Below are 20226 nucleotides of genomic sequence, written 5' to 3'. Positions count from 1 at the left end.
CTTCCAGGACGATATCCTCCGGGTGTTTCTCCTGTCTCACCAGGAGTTCCTTCTCTATCTTCTCTGCGGATCCCTCATCCTCTCCCCAAACTCTTCCAGGGCTTATGCTCAGTCCTTGGGGCATTTCTTTCTCTCTACATTTACTCCCCTGGAGAGCTCTTCTAGTTACATAGCTTTCTATGTCAAAGACTTACAGATTTATGTCTCCAACTTAGACCTTCCCCCTGAATTCCAAGCTTGCTTTAATCGCTTTTTCTTACTTGCTATCTTCAGTTCGATGTCCAGCTGACATCTTGAAATGAGCGGTTTTGATCTTTCCTCAAAACTTGCTTCTCCTGAAGTCTTTCTGATCATAGTAAATGGCAACTCCATCTTTCGCATTGTTCGCATCAAGAACCACACTATCATCCTTGATTCTCTTTTTCTTCTCCTGTTATATATATTATCTCACCTGTCATATATACTGCCATTGCCTTAAAAATAGATCCCAGATCTGACCTCTTCTCACCACCTTGGCAAACCATTGGAATCTATTGAATGAGTCAGTTGCCTCATGAACTAGACTTCCTGCCCTTGCCTCTGCATAACCTGGCAGCTAGAGTAGTCCTTTCAAATGCATGTCAGCTCCTCAGGCTTCTTTGTTGAAAATCCTCCAATTATCTCCTATGTCACTTTTGAGGGAAGAGATATGGGAACATATGTATATGTATAACTGATTCACTTTGTTATAAAGCAGAAACTAACACACCATTGTAAAGCAATTATACTCCAAAAAGATGTAAACAAACAAACAAACAAACAATAGCCCACAAGGCTGGCCTTAGAAGGCCAGCGCTTTTCCCCCAGATACCCACTGGGCTCACTCCCTCACCTTCTTCAGGTCTTTGCTCAAGTGTTCTCTTCTTCTGAGGGCTTCACTGAGACTCCTCTGTTGAGAATTGAACCTTGACCCCGTTCCAGCACTGCTCTTTCCTCTTTCTCATTGTCTTTCTTCTACAGCACTTATCACCATCTGATATACTACTTACTTTACTTATGAGATTTATTTGTTGGCTGTTTCCCATACTGCAATTTAAGCTTCATGCAATAAGTTTTTTTTAAAGTCTATTTTGTGTATTACTGTTTCCAGAGTTAGATCTAGGTTTTCTGAGGCTTAGAGTTCATACAATTTGGGGTTATCTCTTAGAAACATAAAATCATGAAACCATGAAATATGAAAATTGGTGATTATTTAAAATGAGAAAAATTACAATCAAGTTACACTTTTCAAAAAGCTTAGAAATGCAAACACCACAAAAATAAATGACTGTTTTTTAAATTAATTACCCCAAATTTTTTGATGCATGTTTTGAAATCAATATTAAATAACTGTTTTGTAACATAATTTCAATACAGCATAACAAAAAAATGAAAACCTCTAGCATGGTCATGGAAATTTGTTTGTTTTTGATAATTTAGAAAAGTTACATTTTGTTTTCATTTGCTCTTTTCACTTGCAGGTACCACTTGCATATTTGGCAGGACTGGTCTGGTGGAAAGTGGCCGTTAGCCAAAATAATTTTTAATTTAAGTATATCCATGCAATTTTTGGGATAAAATTATACTAAAAAAATTCCCCCTTCTTTATTGGCAGTTCAGATTTAACTGGTGTTATGTATATTTATATTCTAAATCTGGCAATCTTACTATTTGTTCTTGGAGAGAGCTGCCTAACATTCAAGTAAGATAAAAATTTACCTGTAGCCTCGATTTTGGTTTTTGATTTTATTTATTTATTTATTATTTATTTTTATTTTTAAATTAATTTTTATTGGAGTATAGTTGCTTTGCAATGTTTGTTAGTTTCTGCTGTACAGCAAAGTGAATCAGTTATACATATACCTATATCCACTCTTTTTAAAATTCTTTTCCTATTTAGGTCATTACAAAGTACTGAGTAGAGTTCCCTGTGCTATACAGTAGGTTCTTAGTAGTTATCTATTTTATATATAGTAGTGTATATAGGTCATTCCTAATCTCCCAATTCATCCCCTGCCCCCTTGGTAACCATAAGTTTGTTTTCTACATCTGTGACTCTATTTCTGCTTTGTAAATAAGTTAATCTGTACCATTTTTCTAGATTCCACATATAAGGGATATCATACGATATTTGTCTTTCTTTTTCTGACTTACTTCACTCTATATGACAGTCTCCAGGAGTTTTTGATTTTAAAGTAATTTTATTTTGTACATTTAAATGTCTGTAACAACTGGAATTGATTTTAATAATTAATAGGTGTGGCTCCCATTTAATGTTTATGAATATTTCACCTGAATGGTTTCTTGTTACATTGCATGCTCCTTGCAGACCCGTGTATCTCACCTGTGTCAGCAGAGGACCCAGGGAAGGGTGAATGCAGCCTGTGCTGGATACTAGGGGAGTTATCTGGAGAGACACTGCAAGCAATAATAATAGTGACTGAAAGCTGGTCAGATTTTTATTACCACCATGTATGTCATGTACAACGTCAGTCATAATGTGCTTTTCCTTGCTGGGGCACTCCTCTCCGTGGCCCCAGCCCCTTAGAATGCCCCTGTTTTGAATTCCTGTCTCTTAGCACAGTACTCTTGTTATTGAGTGCCAGAGGGATTTTTCTGGAAATTTTGAACTATATTGAAGTCTCACTGAGTGCCTGATCTCTGGCGACTTATTTGATTTCCTTTCTTTTTTGTATCCAGTTTCTCTGAAATTTCCCTCTTTTCTTTCAGCTCCTCCATTGAATTTCACCAACCCAGAGTTCATCTCCAGGGACCACACTTGATTTTGCCCCTTCTACTTTGCTTCTGTCAACTTCTCCAACAGTTGACACACCGGTGCTTCAAAACTTGGTGTTCATGCTTCCCCCCCCCATATCTATACCAAACCTCTGCCCTGGGGGAAACTTTTTTTCTTTTGTTACTAATGTGAAGCCTGTTTATTGGTGAGGACTGTTTTACCTTAGAATCTGCCATTGTACACGGCAGCTGAGTGTCAGTTCTTTAGGATATTGGACAAAATAGACCAAATTTTCATCATATGCCAGGCACTCTTCTAAGCCCTTTGCAAACCAACAAACATGCAAATAATGAACACTCATAACTAAACCCCATGAGAAAAGTTGTTTTATTATCTTCCCAGATGGGGCCCTGAGAAGCAGAGTGACCACTGGCCAGGTTTCACAGTAGTTAAATGTTGGAGCCAGGGTTTGAACCCCAAGTCATTTCAGAGTCTGAGCCAGGAACACATCTGTGCCTGTGCTCTACATATGTCATCCGATGCCATTCTCAAGAAGCTCCGTGCAGTAAGATTTATTATTCTCATTTTATGGATGACGAAACTGTGGCTTGGAGAGACAAAGTAATGTGTCTAAATTCACACAGTAGGTCAGTGGTGGGGTTGGCATATGAACTCAGATCCATGTGACATGAATCCATGCCCTTCTCACGCCATCATTCTCACTGTCAAGTTCTGTGACATCTACAGAGGGCCCTGGGATGCTTCGAAATCACACGGGAAGTTGCCATCACAGCGAGAAACCACTAAAAGAAGGAGGGGCAGCCTCAAAACTAAGTTCCTCAACTTTCTGATAGTAATTTGGGGCCCACAGGGGTCTCGGGGCACCCTGGTACTGCTGTTGTCCAAGGTCCAAGGTCCCTGCATCCGTCCCTCTCCTTTGACTGTCAACGTCTCCCCTGTGTGGGACAGACAACCTTGGGGGGAGGCTCATGACACTACAGGTGGCCTAGAGAATGTCATGTAGAATATTAGCCGTCCCTTCATTTTAAACCTTTTTGATTAAAAATAAAAACTCACAAACTAAATGTCTTTTCTTTTAGAACATCATTTACTTTTATTACACATTGGATTAATGGTATGAATTGGCCAAAAACATTTTCCTCCCTGAATTTCCTACTCTGTGGAAAGAGAGTATGTTACCAGAAAGAAAAAAAGAAATTTAAACACTTTGTATCTGAATTTCTTGATCTCATCACTTGGATCACTGGCTCAGATACACAATTTTGCATATTTGTTTCTTTCTGTAACGTTTGTCTTCCATAGTCTCCTGGTTAAAATTCTGAAAATGAACATAACTCCCATTTTCCTGGCTGTAAACCATTAGTTTCAGACTTACTTTATTAAACAAAAAAATAAGGAATTAAAAAACATATTCCAGAAAAACATGGTTAATAACAGAAAAAAATACCAAGGAGAGTAAAATTCATGAGGTGGTGACTCTTACCCGTTGCTCTTTGACTGAAGTTTTCAGTTTTCAATCAATTGTTTCTGTACCTGTTAAGCATCACCTTGGACAATTTTCCTTGTGTTTATGGGAGTGCTTGTAAAATTGCTTTGGATGAAAATGCAGGAAGCCAATACTTGAAAACTTTTCTGGGCTTTTTTTCATGTACCACTTAGATAGGAGAAGAGCTGAAGCGATCAAGGATAAAAGTAAAAGTGTGAATGACACAGGCAAGAACTGTTTTTCAAAAAGGGTTTAAAACTGAGGCAAAAAAAAGGTCTGTTGGTTTATGTATTTTCCTATTCTTGCTACAATCATTGTCTCAGGAATGAATTCATATTCTGCATCATTTTCGGTTACCTTTATAGTCCTTCTCACAAGAATGAAGAATGAAAATTTTAATGCCTCATATATTCTACGAATTACTGTAGATGGCTAGACGGCACTACTTTGATCTTTCCTATATTCTGTGGTTTGATTGGATCGTGATGTGAATGGAAAGCAGCACAAAACAAATCAGTTTCTGAGGGAAAGACCTTAACAAGAAACGGAGAAAAGGTACCTCAGCCCACTTCAGAATATCTCACATGTGGCAGTAAGGGTCCAGATAACTGCTCTTGTGTCCAACTCAAAATGATCACAGTCTTTCGGGTTGTTAACACATTCTAACCTGAGAATTCATTACGAAACATGGCGATCGAGCTTTGGAACAAATAACCATTTAATATCATTTAGATTTATGTGTGTTTGCATCCCAGGAGTCCTAGCATTGTGCCTTGCACGTTGCAGGTTGACAGGACATGTGGAATGAACAAATGAAGGAATGACTGAATTCAACAGTAATATGCAAAGATAAATGGGACTGCATAGATAAATTTTTCTACTCTGATGCATGTTTCTCTAATGCAAATCAGCTCATCCTCGGTTAGTGAATAGGAGGATCATGTTACTATAATGCAGAAATTGTGTTGGTTCATAAGCAATTTTTCCGAGCATTTTAATGATTTGTGTCACCAAATCATACCAGCTGATTTCCAAGTACAGAGCACAGGGGAACTCAGCAAGTGCATAGGGCATGGTTCCTGGAATCCAGGGAGCTTTTTGCCCTTGTGTCCAAACCAAAAGCCTCAACCCGTCTGCACACCCCTTTCAATCAGTCTACCATTACCTTTAATTAAAGGTAAAGTCTTATAGCTACTGCCGTATTATTTTAAATTGGGAATTCAGTGTGTCTTTTTTCTGAATTAGAATTTAATTAGGATTATTTTGTTTTAGTTAATGCTCTGGTTATCAGATTACATAGCTTTCCGCAACTGCCTATGGCCTTATTTCCCCTGCCCTCGAAAACATATTATTTTTAGTGTGTAATTTTGCAGAACCTAAGTTTTTTTCCCCTTCAGGAATGCACGTGTTTCATTAGAGTGGAAAAGCCAACATTGGTTAAACAAAGACAGGAGAGAGTTGAGGGAAAAAGTTAACCTATGTAGAGGGTAGGAAAAATGGTTTGATGTCTCTGATTATCTTGGCAAGAAAAATCTTACAGTATCAGAGCTGTGGCTCATTTTGCAGATTGGGTATTCCTGCCTATTCCTTATACCAGTGAAAGCACATTACCCAGAAGATGTACGTAAATTGCCAAAGATCTTACACTTGATATTGACAGACTGAACTCGGTTACCATGCTGCGACACCCATCTCAGAACTTCTCACACTCATGGAAACTGACTGTCATCCTGATGCTGCCCACAACTTCAGAATGAGTCTTCATGTTAATGCTCTAGTTTCCTCATGGGTAAAGCAAGGATTTCTTTCCTTGTCATTAGCTTGTGTTAGAGTAGATAACTCTGCCTCTCAGTTTGCCAGGGCAGTTTCAGTTTGTACCTGTTTTCTTTTTTTCTTTTTCTTTTTTTTTTTGCGGTACGCGGGCCTCTCACTGTTGTGGCCTCTCCCGTTGCGGAGCACAGGCTCTGGACGCGCAGGCTCAGCGGCCATGGCTCACGGGCCCAGCCGCTCCGCAGCATGTGGGATCCTCCCGGACCAGGGCACGAACCCGTGTCCCCTGCATCGGCAGGCGGACTCTCAACCACTGTGCCACCAGGCAAGCCCTAATCAGAACTTTTTTAAAACGTACTTATTATTTTTACTACTACTTTTCTTCCTACTCCTGTTAATAGCAGTTATAATAGCTAACATACCTTTAATGCTTTTGTGTGTGCCTGACACCTTTGCAGTTTTTTGAAATGAATTATGTAATTGAATTCTTACAAGACAGCAATAAAGTAGATGCTATAGTTGTCATTAATCTCCCCTTTTATTGGTGGAGAAACCGAAGCACAGAGAGGGTAAATAACCTGCCCAAGTTTAGGCAGGAAGTGGTGGAGCCTGGATCTGGACCCAGGTGGTCTGACTCCAGAGCCAGCACTGTTAGTCAGAAAAAATGCTCTCTCTGTATCACCAGACCTCCTTCATCCAGAGATGTGTAATCTGGCCACAGTGTTTGCTGATTCTGAAAAACAGCTCATGATCCTCTTGCATCTATGATGCAGCATAATCATGTGCCATAATCATAACCATGTCTTTCCTGCCGCTTATTTATTTTCGTTTGAGCTTAGAGAGGTGAATGTAGTGCACTGGTGCACACACCTGAGCAGGGACTTACTATACATGGTCCACAGGGAGGCAGTGGGTGAAGTAGGGAAGAACATTGGCCCTCCTTGCCAGACTTCTTGGGTTCAAATCCTGGCTCCACTGCTGACTAGCTGTGTGACCTATAGCGAAACTCTGTCTCGATTGCCAGATCCCTAAAGTAGAGATAATATTAGTATGTACCTCAGAGGATTGTTGTGAGAGGTTAATGAAATAATATATTTAAACCCCTAGAACTCAACCTGGCGCAGAGGTGTAGCCGTTTTAATTACGACGTTCTTGAAGACAGAGCAGAAAATCCAGTTGTCTTCAGTCTGTGTTGTGGATCAAGAAATCTAAATATATAGCAAATTTGTCTTTGATTAGGACTCTTGAAGTGAGCTGGAAGCAGCAAGACCCAGGTTCCAGCAATGGATTGGGAACGCAATGACCGTATCTCTGTTCTCCAATCCCCATTAGTTTGTGGTATTGGACAAATGGCTGGTTTCTCTCTCCCTGCTTGCCTCTGCAAACTGAAAGAAAGAAAAGGAAGTTTATCTTCATCTAAAGCCTGAAAAAAAATTCATGTAAATGTTAAGCATGTTATGCTGAAGGAGAGACTAGTCTTTTCTTCAGGGCTGGCTGTACAGTTTTCATCCCCAGATAGTACAACCTCTGGTGACCATGCCACTTCAGTTGTCTTGAGAAATAAACACAAGGAACACTTTGAGAAATATAATTTTGAGAACCGCCCCCCAAAATCTCTCCATTACAGAGGAAGTGTAAAGCTCTCTATTATCCCTCTTGTGACATTCAGCTATTAAAGGCAAGAATTCCATTTTATTGGCTTCTTGTAATCAAGATGCTGTGATCTTTACAGGATTAATATCTCATTCTTTTGCTAACTAATTTACTCTAATAATGCAGGAAGATGCTTTATAGTGTGAAAAAAACACCTTGGGGTATTGGGATTGGATATAATAGCTAGAATGAAGCCATTATAGTTGGAGTAAAGCCATTATATAGGAGTAAAATCTTAAATAAAAATTTGTAACCATGGGATACGGAAAATTTCTTTTTTTAATGTTAGAGTTTTGCTTTTATTAGTCCTTTGTTAAAAGACCTGCTCTGTTTTCACAGTAAATTTTCAAGGGCCTCTACCTTTGCTTAGCCTTTTGTCATCTTTCATTCTATTATTCTTGTTATTCATTTTATACAAAGCCAAATTAGGTGGTCCCATCACAATGTTGATATCCATTCACATGTAGCTGAAAGAAAAGACTCCCAGGACTCCTATCTGCCTTGCCTGCCCCATTAGATAGTGAGCTCACCCAAGGGAGAGACTTTCTTCCGAATCTCTCTATTCCTAGGATCTAATCGAGTAGCGACACACAGTAAATGCTCATTCAATGAGTGGTAAATAAACAGTGATATTCCCCTGCACCAGAACAACTCAGAATTTATATTTTATAAGACCCAGGTAGGATAAATGATTCACTGTAGGCTCAGCAGTTCTGCAGGGTAGCAGTTGCTGCCTTGGCCAGCCTACTAACTCCGACTTCAGTTATTCCTTAAGCACTTTTAAGAATGTTCCACCTCTGTAGTTTCACCACTGAATGTCTTCATCATAAAATGAGGAACAGTGAGATTTGGATTCTATCTACTCAGAATCTCATCTAGATTCAGACCCCACCTGCTCGACCATTGGTCTCTACAACCAGTGTTCCAACCACATGCTGAGAGGTCTTGGGCCCTTCTCTTCTTCCTCCATACTCTGTCTTTGTGATCTCAATTATATCCACTTATTCTAAAAAGCATCTTCATGTGTATCCCTCCCTAATTCATGTCTTCTCTTCAGACCTACCCTCTGAACTTCTCCTTTCATATTGAACTGCATGCTTGAGCTATTTCTTTTACCTACAGCTTCCTACCAACTCTCTCTGCTTTCACTATTGCGTCTTTCCATTTCATTCTGCACGCTGAAAAAAAAAAGACTTTTTAAAAATCATTTTTTATGCTTAAACCCCTAAGTGGCTTTCTAGCACACTTGGAATAACAGCTACACTTTTGTGCCATGGCATACAAAAAAACTTTATGATCCGGTCCATGCTTCTCTCTGTAGTACCTATCATAACTTTCAGTTATTTTATTTGTAATTTTATTCATTTTTAAAAATCTATCTCCCTCTCTGGAACATCAGATATTTGAGGGCAGAGACAATATCAGCTCGATTTATTATTGTATTCCCAGCACCTAATATTCTGTCTGATACATGATAAGTACACGGAAAGTATTTGGGGAGTAAATAAGAAGAACTTTCTATAACATCTTACCCACACATTCTCCACCTGAATCAATATGCTCAATTGCATTCTACTCCATTCTTTTCTCCCTGCAAATTATGACATTTTAAATTTTACTAAGAATATTAGGTATAAATCTTTCAGTATTTCCTTCTCTTTGGCTATTTCTAGTTACTGTTTTGACTGTTTCCATCTCCACACCCTTGCTACCCATCTTGAACCAAGCAATATTCCTCTTGTTCTTGCCAGACTTCCACATGGGTTCTTGAACTTGCCTTCTCACCCCACTCATCAGGGCCTGACCCCATCTATCAATTATTCTCTCCCCAGCATCTTCAATCTCTTCTTCTCTACACCGGCTTCTTCTCTTTTCAACATATTTAGGCATCTTCTATCTTTTTGTTTTTGTTTTTGTTTTTTGCGGTACGCGGGCCTCTCACTGTTGTGGCCTCTCCCGTTAGGGAGCACAGGCTCCGTACGCGCAGGCTCAGCAGCCATGGCTCACGGGCCCAGCCGCTCCGCGGCATGTGGGATCTTCCTGGACCGGGGCACGAACCCGTGTCCCCTGCATCGGCAGGCGGACTCTCAACCACTGCGCCACCAGGGAAGCCCCATCCTCTATCTTTTGACGCTCCCATCTCATTCCTTGTGTCCTTTTATTATCAAATCTTTTGATGTGCTGGCATATCCATTCCCTCAAATTCTTTAGTGCTTATTCTTTCTTCACGCCCCTGTAAGCTAAATATACTTTTTCCTCCGTTAAAATTTTCTTCATGTCCCAGTACTTTCCTAACTGTCAAATCCAATTCAAGAAACTGTGTTAGCTGTTTACAACAACTTTCTTTCTGAAACTCTCCTATTCTTCACCCCAGAATTCCAGGCTGATCTTGTTCTTTTCTAGCTCTCTGATCAGCAATTTTCTATCCTATTCATGGGATTGCTATCATTTTTACTGCCCTGTAAGTGCATATTTCTTCATAATTAAATCTCCTCCATTTGATTTTTGCTTTGTAGAGTCTCCCAAGAAAAACTCATTTACATCTAACATAGATTAAATTTATCTTTCTTCCAGCTTAGTTTTCCCCTGGGTTCCTGCTTTTGTTTATGTCATCATGGGCCTCCACTTAAACCTTCAATAAGTCTGTTTACTGCAATCACCTTACTTCCTATGAGGTCCCAGCCCCTACCATATTACTTAGCACAAGCGGACACTCAAAATGAATATTTGAACTAAATGAGAACATCCTATAATCTCACCTCCAGTACAGCAAGTCTTTAAATATTCATCATCTTCACAACCAGTATCTTATCCAATTGATTCTTCACCTGCCTTGAAATATGTTCCCATTTTTGTTGTCTAGACAAGTACAGGAGTGGCAAGCTGATTTTATCTTTTGAGCCCACCCATAGGACGGTGATTGCTACCTAAAGTATTAAGAAGGATTTTTGAGGTCTCATGAAGACTTGGTAGGAAAGAGCGTGATGACTGTTGAGAGATAGCGCTGAAGAAGGGACGTAGAGAGGTAAGTGGTGTGTGCCAACTAGGTTAATCCCTTGCCTACAAGATAAAGATCATATTTATTAGCCTAAGAAATCAAAGCCTGAACTTTTGGCTCATGGCTGGTGGCTCATACTTGCTTTTAATAACATCTCTACTTATTTATAGTTCCCACTATTTTGCTTCAGCAAACTCATTGTTCTTCAAACAAATCTCCCAGCTTTTCATGCTGCGGAATGATCATATATTACCCCAACTTAGAACTTCCTTTAATATCCTTACCTCCTCTCTCTCTTCTCAGTTTAAATCCATCATGTTCTGTAAAGCTTTCTCAGAAGATTTTAATCCAGAGCAGTGTCTTCTGAAGTTCTATAATAGTGATTATCTGAGCTGTTCATCCTGCATTTAAGCACACAGTATCTTGGGATATTGCCTGTATTTTTATGTGAACTATTAAGTGCCTCTTGTAGTATCTGTTTCCATTTTCTGTGTTATATCTTTAATTAAACTTTAAGGGCTTCTATATACCTGGCACATAAGAAGCCTGCTTACACATGCTACTATGTGTAGTAATCTCCAAGGCTAGAGGGACTGTTTACCTAACAAATTGCCTTTCACGTAGTAAGTGCTCATGACATCTTGTTGGTTTAAATTCCAAATGCTAATAGATATTTCTAGGTTCATTTTGTGTTTTACTTTGTGCCCTATGCAGTATTTGCATCATCTCATTTAGTCCTTGTAAAAATCTTATGAGCTGTGTTGTAATATCCAAGCTTTGCAGAAGCTATGAGGTTTGGAAATATTGAAGTTAAAAAACTTACCCAATGTAAGTTACACAGATAGTAATTGCTGGAGCCATGGTTCAAATGAAGGTCAGAAGTACTAAGAATATCACTGGAAAAAGGAGTGGAAAAGCATGCTTTATTCTTAAAGAAAACCCTGTTACTCAGAGGAGCTATCTCAAAGTGTTAACTGTCTGTGGTCATTGGCTATTGTGACAAAATGGCCCTGGAGGTTCTGCACCTGAGAGCTGTACAGCCAGCATTCTCAAATGCTAATAAATCTTCTAGTAAAATGAACCCATGGTTTTCTTATATAGCTTTAGTTGAGAATCTCTACCTCTAGAATGCAAGCTGTGGAAACCAGGAAATGGATTGAGACTTAACTATTCCAAGAGAAAACATTCTATTTGCCTATTATCCTGAGCGCAAGGAGGGCTAAACAGCTCCAGCACTCTTAATACACTTGGCTCAGATAGATGTTTGGGGGACGCTGCAGATCAACTTGTAACTTTTGGAATTCCAAGTCAATTGGAATTGGATTCCAAGTCATTTGGAATCGCTGAAAAGACCACAGACACCTGGGGATATTCGAAATGACCTCTATCTTTGTAGATAACTATAGGCTGTCTAAGCTGAGACTGAAAACCTCTAGAAGACCTTGTAGAGCAGATATAGGCATGGACAGTACAAGAGGGCCAATATATCCATCCAAGTGGCTGCAGGATGCCCCTAACTGCCTTAGAAAGGTGTAATTAAACTGCAGCCATCATAGTTCCCCACTTGGGGGCACCAAAATGATGCCTCTGTTTTCTTTATTTCTCATGGCAAGAATTATTTTACAATGAGATGAAGAGAATTCCGTTTGCAATTATTTTAGTATGAGGGCAAGTTGGTAATGGTTTATATTTATCATTCACTCACACAGCCTGCTTTTAATGCTTGCAATCTCTCTGTTAATGAACTAGAAATTGGCTGCTTCCAAGAAGTGGTAATGTCCTTCTGCTGGATAGTGCATTGGGCTAGGAGTCAGCCGACCAGGTGCCAGAACAGAATGAGAGTCAGAAGTGACTTCGGAGGTTATGATCCGACCTCCAACTAATTCACAAATAACCTCTCCAATGCTCCTGACAAGTGATCATCCACTTCCAGTTCAGGAGGACCACGGGGTAATTGCGTGATTAGGTGAAGCACTTAGCAAGTACATTATAGAATCATAGGATGATTGAGCAGGAGAGGACCTTGGAGGTGGGCTCGTCAGTCCCTTCGCTCTGAGATGAGGGCCAATGGGGTTAAGTGACTTACCTCTGAAGGTTAGCAGTACAGCGAGAGCTAAATGTCTTGACGCCCAAGTCAGAAGAATCACTCCACCATAACAATTTCTCTTAATTTAGTTAAATGGAGGTAGAGGCAACTATTTCCTAGATGTCAGAGCTTTGGGAAAAATAATTGCAAATTGAGAATACTGTCATTTGAATATTCTGATTACAGAATTAAGGCGGAACCTAGAGGGGGAAGAAGGGAGATGGCAATGGTTACGGGGCCAGTTAGAAGTTAATTCAATCAAGTAGCACATCCTGGATTCAAATGGTATTATGTACAAGAATAATACCCTTTGCTTGAGGCTCACTTTCAGGAAGGTTGATTATAGCAACCTCCAGATTTGAAGAAGAAATATTGATCTTCCCAACCACCTTGACCTGACCTCAGGATTAGAGGAGTTCACTGGTTAATCTAAATTTACTCATTCACATTTCACTTTTTAATCCGTTTTGTCAGGTTTATCGCTAAAATTTAAGTAACTTTTAAAATGCATCCATCTCCGCCTCAGACTCTGTTGCTTTCAGCCCCAGCTCCTTATTTGAACAGCTTGAGGACTAATTTGGATCACACTTTACTTGTGGGGTGCTCGGAAAGTGTGTGATACCTTAGGGAGTTGCCTGACAGAGATTTTTAAGATGTTTTAAAATGAAGTACATCTAAATTCTTTAAATTACATATGGTTTAATCTAGAAAAGGACAATTGAAGCCTTCATTAAAATAGATTTATTCCAATTTCATATGTGGAAATAAATTTGTCTGAGATAACTTGGTGTATGCCTATCCAGATTGTAGCATTTCCCCACTTTCTAAATTAAACGTTGCTGTATGTGAATCTTGGCTCCACAGCGGCATATATTAAAAGGCTTAGTCATCATTATTGTAAACATCCCAGAATTGAGTCAGGTTTCGCTGGAACTTAGAAGTAACTTCTTTTTTTTCTTCTCTTTTTCGTTTTCACTTCTTATATTTCCCTGCACTTCTCCTTTACATTTGCTTGCTATTTTTTTCTTTCATCTCTTTTCAGCCTTTGTCAAGAATCTAAGACTGTCTTCCTCTGTTTAAAAACCTAGTATTCTCTGTCTTGAGTCAAAGGGGCAGTTCTGGGCCTTTATGTAGTAGGAAGAAAGGAGACTTTCTTACTACATAGGAAGCAATTTATGTTTACTATATCAGTTCATATTTTTTAAATCTTATAAGGTAATGTTAAAAGATCCATTTAAATATTAGGAGAAAAGCTCAGAGATTTAGTATCTTAACAAGGCCACATAAATAGTCAGTGGCAGAGCTGGAATTTCAACCAGGGCCTCTCCTGCTCCAAAGCCTGTGCACGTGCTACTACATCATGCCTCTCACCAGTACTTGACCTAAGTCAAACCCAAAGCATTTCTTAAAAAAAAAAAAAAGAAACAAAATAAAACAAAGCAAACAACAACAAAAAGCACATCTGTTTTTTAATTTGCTGTAAAGGAAGCAAAAATTATATATATTTTATTTATCTGGGGCCACTTGGCTTTTCCTTTTTCATGAGGTAGCCCCATTTCTTGAATCATCCAGAAACACTCTTATTGCTTCTTGGCTTCTACTCTTGGTATTAAGAAAGCATGGTAATTGGTAACAACAAGAACAAACAAAGCATGCCATCTGCACTGTGATCATTTCATGTTAGTAAAGACAAAGTCAAGATTCAATCTATGTACATGATGAATTCACTCTGAGAATCACTGTTCCATGGCCCAGAACTGTGCCTCTCACGCAGCCAACAATCTTCTCTTGCACTTATTATAAGTACAAACCGGGGCCCAGGGAGATTTTCCAGATGTCCTGCACACATCCATTGCCATTATTATAAGATTGTCTGGGGAAAATAATTCTAAATATACATCATATTGATAATGGGCCAACACAGTTCCTTTGCATGTGTGTTCTGGTATATATTTAATTCTACCTTATATCATTCATTTGTTCAGCAAATTCTCTTCAGAACTAGAACCAACTTTGAATCTTGAAGCAAGGATTCAAGTTCAGGCAAATTATAAAGTCATTTTCTCACCTGCAAAAACATGGGACGTAATAAATAGCACATAGTTAATTCTAGTTAATGAGAGCTGTTTAGATTTTTTTCTCTTTGTCTAGTCTAGATCATAAGCACACTGAAAGCAAGGCACATGGATGAAGTACCTCTGTGTCCTCTGTGGCACTCAACACAGCAGGCACTGAATGGCTCCTGGTTTTCCACTGTGCCATGTGTGTGGAAAGGATCAAGCACACAGATTCTATAATCCAACTCCTTAGAGCCTGTAATAAATATCTATCAGCATTGAATAGGTTACTGAGAATTACATAATTATTTAATTCTATCCAATATATTCAGCCACTTTATACAAACCAACTACCTCATCTTCTTTCTTTTTACAGCAAATTGAAGAATGTAAACATTTTTATAGAGGGATAAAAGGATATCTCATGACTTCTAGTCTGCTTGGCCCTTAAAGAAGAAAGAAAAGGAGGAGTTTCCCATGAAAGGCTCTGATATCTGACCTAATTTTGAGATAGGAAGGGCACCAAGTTGCTACTCCTCCGGGATCTCAGCTAGAAAAGGGCTTGGCTACAGCTCAAAATGCAATACAAAATAAAATAGGTAAATAAAGTATTTAAAGTTGGAGTCACTGTTATATTATTTAATGCTTACAGAGTAAAGGCAGGGACCTTCATTGCTGAAGGTATTGTTACTAAAGAATAATTATCCTGATCACCTGGAAGTTTCTGGAAGTTTCTGTGGGTATGCTGATTTTGAGTCCCCTCCTCTGCCAAAGTTCCTGTGGGATATCTCCCCCTGCCCCCCCCTCCAGCTGGAGGGAACAAAGATGGTGGCCATCCAACCACTGTTCCCAACACCCAGTAAGTAGGTAAGCTGTCCTTTACCTATGGAGACACTGGCTGAGCTGGTTTGAATGCAGACATCATAGACTACAATATATGCCCTTGTAGTATTTTCCCATCAATCATTTGAGAACCATCAGGCTCTTTCATTTCCTACTGTAGGAAACAGCAGACACTTTCTCTGCCTTGCATGTAACTATATTACTGGGAGGGCATTCTCTAAAGAAATCATATTGAACTCGTTTTCTTTCTTTTAAAGAGGTTTTACCGAAGTCATAAGAGGAATAATTGGTAGGTTTTCTTTTTGCCTGTCTTAAGGGGAAAAAATGCTCTATCCCGTTTAAAAGATCTATAAACAGCTCAGCTAATAGAAAGTGGGTGGGCAAGAAAAGTAAAATAAAATAATAAAAGCACTAACTTCTGAACTTTAGCAGAAGCCTATACGTTGGAATAAAGAAAATGATTCAGAGGAGCTCTTTGATAGTTTTTTCCACTACAACAAAGTACAGCCCTGCTTGTCAGCCCATCTGTATTTTCCCTTCATCTAATAAACTGGCTGGGCCAGAGCTGCAAAGGAACATTATAATATTGACAATGTTTCTGGAAAACCATGTGCTTTAGAATGAATTAACTTTTGCTGCACTGCTGAACATATGAAGAAAAATTGGCTTAGTAGGAAAAAAACTTGACTTTAACCCTTTTTTTTTTTTTTTTTTCTGCTACTGGAGCCCGATGCAGCACTCAAAATGAATAGGATCCTTCAGAAGAGCTGGGGCATCTGTCCCTTATAAAGAAGCCCATCTTCACACACCCTTAGGCTATCATATGTTTCTGAAGCTTCAAGAGATTTCTGGCAGATCTTGGAGTGATGTAAATGAAATTGCAGATAAAACGTACCAGATAAGCAAGTTGTGGGAGCTGTGAAGAGGTTAACTTATTGGTAATAGTGCAAAAACATAGTAATTAATAAATAATGGAACAAACAATATGTAAAAATAGAAACATAATAACTTTGGGTTACTGTGCAAGTCGTTTTGTATGCCTTATCTCTTGGGCTGTGCAGGTTAACCACTGCGTTTCTAGTTCTAGAAATGGAACTAGGAGAAGGTTCCTTTTTCTCTAAATGAGTGGCCTTTGCGTAAAGATCACAAACACACAGGGTATAAGTAGAATGAAATCCGAGCCTAATGTCAGCTTCTTAGACCAAAGGGAAGAAATGGGGGAGTCACTGATCCAAGGAGCTGGTACGGCTGCAGTTCCTGGCCATTCTAGGTGCATGTCCTGGGAGACATTGCAGTTTGGACATTGCATGTCCTGGGAGACATTGCACTTTGCAGTAGTCCCTCCAAGAAAATGATCCTTCCTCATTCTCTTGGAGGAAGGGAGAGGTTACTTCTGTCCCTGGATCTACAGGTGGGAGAACAGCATGGACCAGAGGCATGCATAGTGCCTCACACTGCCCTGGAGAGATGGCCAGAGTATCCTTCCTATGGGGCCAGTCGTTCAGAGAACACCAATGGAGGGTGGTCATATATCCAGGCCACAATGCCCTGTTTCCAGTGAGTCACCAATCTTTTTGAAATGTGCAAGTTAAAGCAGGTCACACGCCTACATTTCAGTCATGAATTGATACCTCTGTGCCAACCGCAGCATTATGACTGAGTTGTGTCACTGACTTCATGTCGAAGACTTGCAGACTTCAACCAATTTAGAGAACATCCAGGCAGTAAAGGAAAGAAAGGCACATTATGGCAGGCCTCTGCCCTAAAAGTGGTTATCTCAAGGATCTCCCCAAATACAGCTCTAAAACTGCAAATTATCTGTATTTCCTCAAGACTTCCCTGTCCCAGTGGAATAATCAGGATGAAAAGTGATCATAAAACTAATATTCCATGGCCTGGCTCCTACTAGCTGGGTCACTACTCCTGAAACCCTCCCTCTTTATAAGATTGTCCACTAACCCTATCTGTTTTTTCAGTTCCCACATGAACACCTTCTTGGGTAGCACCAAGATATTCACACATAGCTTAAACAATCCATGTTTCCCTTTACCATGCCTGTCACATCCTCTGGTCACCAGTCACTGATGCCAAGGCTTCAGTTCTCAGGGGCTCCAGCTGTGACTCTAATCTCTGTGCTGCGTGCCTAGGTGAGTCACTAGGCTCTCTTAACAGAGCCCAGCACACAGCCCTCCTTCTCTCTGCCCTCCATCCCTGTGTCCCCACCCCAGCTTTCCCTGTCGTCTTCCTATCCTTGTCTCCTCCACATTCTCAATGAACTGTCCTTACTTGGGAGCTTTAGACAAATAACTCTCTCCAGATTTCCCAGTGGCAACTGAAATGAATATTAATTATTAAAATGGGAAGAAATTATGAAATCAGTGGTTTTAAGAACAACAACAACAAAATTTAACATTTCTGGAAGGATCTCAGACTGAACTGTTGGTGATGTGAGGCTCTAGTTTCTGTTAGGGAAAATCTGTACTGAAAAGAACAAAAAGCTTTGTGGAAATAGTGGAAAGAATCAAAGTCTCTAATTGCTTTAAGAAGATAAGGAAAAGAATATTTTATACTGTGTTATAGTAGTAAGATAAGTGTGTCACAAAGAAGTGCTTTGTAGCTAGACGGCCCCAGGCTCAAATCCATGTCCCTCATAGCAGTTTACCAAGATATGGACTTTTGCAAGTTATGTAACTTCTCTAAGTGTCCGATTTTGGGTTTTTGTTTTGTGTTTTAAAGTCTACAGAGTAGGATCTAGTATTAGTTTTCTGTGTTTCTTTTTGTTTTGTTGTTGTAAAGAAATGTTTAAAGATTGAGTTAACTTCCAACCGCAATGCCTGGCTCATGATAAGTTACCAAGAAATGTTACTGTTTTTGCCTCCTTATTCTAATGGATATTCCACTCAGGTTCATCGGTTTCATGAGCTCTTTAAAAGCCACCGGATTTAAACTTTAGCCAGTGCTGTTTCCGCCAACATACCCAGAGTTCCCTTTAGTGGGAATCTGATGAATTTTCCTCTTCAATTTCCATTCCTCACATGGAAAAGCAGCATCAGAAGGAAACAGTTTTGATGTGTTTCTTAGGTTTGGTGAAACATTGGCTATTGAAAGCTTGATGTCCCACTAATAGTTTGAAATAAGTTATAAAGCGGACCCAATGGAAAGGAAGTGTGTCTTCAAGTCCTGTGCAATTTTCTGACAGCCAGCTGTGACTCTACTATGGTGTTTTGTGAAAAATGGTTTACCTTCAGAGAAGTAGAATAGTTTCCACATACTACATGCTGTAAAAGCCTCAGAGTTAGGTCATCACCCAAACTTTCAACTCTCTGAAGATTACTGGCTGTGATCCTTTGTGGCTTCCATGTTGTATTGCATGAAAAAAGAGCTTCAAAATGGCAAAGGCTCTATTTTTTATTGGGAAAACAATCAAAGGCAATTAATTTTCTTCAACCTTTCTGAGCTTTATCCAATATAATGGAAAATTGCTCATCTCAGTCCCTCCCTCTTCATTAGTTCTCCAAGAACTGAATAAACTGCTCCTTGGAAATTTATATTTGTAATGAAATATTGGATAGAATTCAATGAGGGCTTTATGATCATCTAGTCTATTGTCCTCACTTTCCAGATGATGAAGCTGGGACTAGGTGGAATTGACGTACCTGCTTGAGGTGGCCTGGTTAGTTAGTAGGAAGGTCTGACCCAAATTTACCACCTGAGACCACCTAATTATATGCGTTTTCCTCCCTACCATCTACATCATAAAACATTTATTTCCTTATCTTCTCAAAGCAATTGGAGACTTTGATTCCTTCCACTATTTCCACAAAGTTATTTTCTGTACAGATTTTCCCTGTCAGAAAGTAGAGCCTGAAATCCCCAACAGTTAGTTTGAGATACTTTCACACAAGTTAACTTCCTTTTTTGTTCTTCAAAACAATGATTTCCTCCCATTTAAATGGTTAATGTTCATTTCCATTGCCTTCAGAAAAACCAGAGAGAGTGATTTGTCTGATGCTACAGAGAAGGACTGTTTTTTAAGCTTTGCCATGTTGTATCTTGGAGGATCCCTAAATTGTAGTCTCTATACACCAAATACTTCAAGTAGAAAATGCATCTACTAATCTCTCTATTTGGTCTCTTGCGCTGCTAGATTTTATTCACTTAAGTAGATTAAATCAACTGGAGAGTGTAAACTCACTAAGCAAACAGAGTTGTACACTAAAAGAAACATTGCTCAAGCCATAGATATGAGAAAATGAAAGGCAGGGTGTATTTTAGAGATATCCTTTTTTAAATCAGGGAGTTGGTGTAGTTTTGGGGCTCTCTACAATCATTCTTTCATTTTTACTTATTGACTATAAGTTGGAGTGAAAATTTTATTCATTTTAATTGATTATTATAATGGTCAATGAAAACTTATAACTGTGTAGTAATCATGTAGCTATGGGATTCTAAGCACTTTTTAGATAAGTACCATCTTTTTGTTTGTTTTACTAAGCAAGCATAACTCATAATTGTGTTTGATTAATTATTTTCATTGAGGTCATTTCTTAATTGATA

This window comes from Orcinus orca, chromosome 17, assembly GCF_937001465.1.
Source record: "Orcinus orca chromosome 17, mOrcOrc1.1, whole genome shotgun sequence".
Classification (NCBI taxonomy): Eukaryota; Metazoa; Chordata; class Mammalia; order Artiodactyla; family Delphinidae; genus Orcinus; species Orcinus orca.
The sequence above is the reverse complement of the archived record's forward strand: the minus strand, read 5'-3'. Positions refer to the sequence as shown.